General features: G+C 47.4%; 1 long non-coding RNA gene across 1 annotated transcript; it reads left to right on the top strand.

Annotated features, from left to right (window-relative positions):
* The first annotated feature begins 553 nt into the window (after positions 1-553).
* On the top strand, positions 554-2,333 carry LOC122545940. Its single transcript, XR_006310628.1, has 2 exons — positions 554-687; positions 1,890-2,333. It is a non-coding gene; the product is annotated as an uncharacterized LOC122545940 (long non-coding RNA).
* Positions 2,334-2,562: the final 229 nt, after the last annotated feature.

Here is a 2,562-nt window from a genome sequence, read left to right as displayed (position 1 = left end):
GATTTAGCAGCTCTGCTATTTCAGTGTTCCCCCATTACCTCAGCGGTTTCACCTTCCAAGGGACCAACATTTACTTCAGCGATTCTGTTCCCTTCAGCATTCCAATACAAGCTCTTGCTATTCTTTTTGATATTTTGTGCTGGGTTTATTTCGCAATTTACCTTACCTATTTTTATGAAGTTTATTCATATCCGTTTGTTTATGTCTGAAAGTTTCTCAATGCTTCAGCCTTCCAGAGGTCTGGAATAACATTTCTGAAAATTGAAAGAAAATACGTTCAAACTTAAAAGAAACTCACCTTGCAAGTGGCTGGGGGCGGGGAAAACGATCGCCCCGCCCCCATTGTCACCGAATTCTTGGAGGACTCCGACCGCGCCACTTCGGCGGGTGATGACGTCACCAAGAGGGACCCGCCCCCTGAGTTGGCGCATGTGCAATGGGACAAAAACAGTGTTATGGAGTGTGGTCGAGGAATGGCGCCGGCGGCTGAAGGAACAAGAACAGGAGCCGCTGGAAAAGCTGAGCAGGTCCGGCAGCTCGTGTCGGGAGGAATGTGAGGAGATGTTTCGGGTCCGGGGATTCTCCTTCAGAACAGGACCAGGTTTCAGGAACATCCCGGGGAGGTCGCCAGGCCCCGAGCGCCAAGACCTGGCTCCTGCCCCCGGGGAGAGGAGACAGTGAGACAGGGTAGGATTGGGACCCGCGGGAGGAGGGAGACTGGGGAGTTTATAAACTCCTAGGGGGAGGCCCAGGCCTCCAATAGAAGCCCCACAGGCTCAGTGTTTACTTCACCGGCGAAGAAGCTCTCGGGTTGCCCGGGCAACCGGCCGCCAGCTTTGTGAGGGTCAGGCGCCTGTTGTCTTGGGACGGGGTTGTTGGATTGTTGTATAATATTGATCTCCTCTGTACTTTTAACATTGAATATTTTTAAAATGTACACTGGCTTCAATTTCTGAATTCTAAGTACAGAAGCAAAATATAAACATCTCCTTACATGTATCCCAACATGTGCATAGGAGCTAAGACTGCCTCAAGATTTACTGAGGTGCTGAATCAATAGCTCTTTCCCTTTTGATTAATGAAGATGGTGCCCAGCAGACTCCTGCACACAGCCTGTTCTGTCAGCGTTTATAGGAGAGATATGATAGCAAAACCCGTGAAGCCAAGTAATTTGAAGTCACACTTTAGTGCTTTAATCCCCTCAAATTCAGCATTACGTCAAGGCTGTAGGTGTACCAGACTCCCGAGGACAGCCAGGATGGATAACAAAGAGGAGAGCTGAGGTGTTATCCTCGTCAAGCCTGTAACTTCTGTAAAAAACACCATCAAGTTAATTAAATGCAATGTCCCCTTCAGCAATCCCACGCTGGCTCTTCTTAATCCACCTTTCTCCATGTGACTACAAATTTTGACCAGAATAACTATTTCTGCTTTTCCAACAAATTTAAACTGGCTGCCCTCTAATTGCTGAGTAGATCTTTACAACCTTTCTTAAACAAGGCTAAAGTGTTTGCAGTTTTCCAGTCACTTCCTCCAATTCCATGGAAGACTGTTGAATTATGTCGAATGCTCCCAAAATTTCTGTCGTCCCTTTCTTCAAGATCCTTGGATATATTTCATCAAGTCCCAGTGCCTTGTCAACTTCTAAGTGCCAACAGCTTATCGAAGACTTCTTTCATATTAATTTTGAACTTATACAGTGACAAATTCACCTTGTTGGTTGCCCCGTAAGAATTAGTTAGAGCAGAGTGAGAACAGAGGGGGAGAGAGTGGGATGGTGTTTTCAATTTTGTGAAATAAGAAAAGAATATTCTGCAGAAAGTAGCATTGCTTGTTCTGAATTTCTACCCTGCACTGACAGTGATGAATTTTATAATTTCTTTTTGCAGCGTATTTGAAGATCTGAAGACAGAAGTTTCAAAATGAACAGGTGGAAGCGTTATGCCGGAAACATTGACTCTCTGCTCCTCGGATGCTGCCGGACCTGCTGTGCTTTCCCAGTGCTGCGCTTTTTGACTCTGACTCCAGCGACTGCAGTCCTCACTTTGACATCAATGTCTGACAGTCACCCAATCCATCAGGACCGCAACAATTTTCAACTATGATTCTGTGAGAAGGAAACAAGCTTTTTGGTTCTTGTTTGAGTACTTTTTCAGCATCAGTGGGACTAGATGAGAGACCCTACTGTTGCAGTGCACTGAGCGTGGAGCGTGTAACAGCGATACGGCCTGAAAACAGGAATTCACAGTGGGGAGGGGCTGTACAAGTGTTTGCGTACAGCTGAAGCTTCAGCCATGGAGAAACTGGAGGAATCCCGCCCTGTGGAGAAACCATGTAAGTGTGGTAACTGTGGGAAAGGCTTTTATGCCCCGTCTGCCCCAGAGACTTATCAGCGCAGCCACACCGGGGAGAGGCTGTTCTCCTGCCCCAGTCTGTAGGAAGGCCTTCAGCAAATCCTCTGACCTGCTAAAGCACCACCAGATCCACAGAGGGGAGAGGCATTCAGCTGCCCTGAGTGCGGCAAGGCATTCAGCAGTTCCACCACCCTGCTGACCCACAAGC

This window comes from Chiloscyllium plagiosum, unplaced genomic scaffold (assembly GCF_004010195.1).
Source record: "Chiloscyllium plagiosum isolate BGI_BamShark_2017 unplaced genomic scaffold, ASM401019v2 scaf_48244, whole genome shotgun sequence".
Taxonomy (NCBI): domain Eukaryota; kingdom Metazoa; phylum Chordata; class Chondrichthyes; order Orectolobiformes; family Hemiscylliidae; genus Chiloscyllium; species Chiloscyllium plagiosum.
This window is presented reverse-complemented; position numbering and strand designations above follow the sequence as displayed.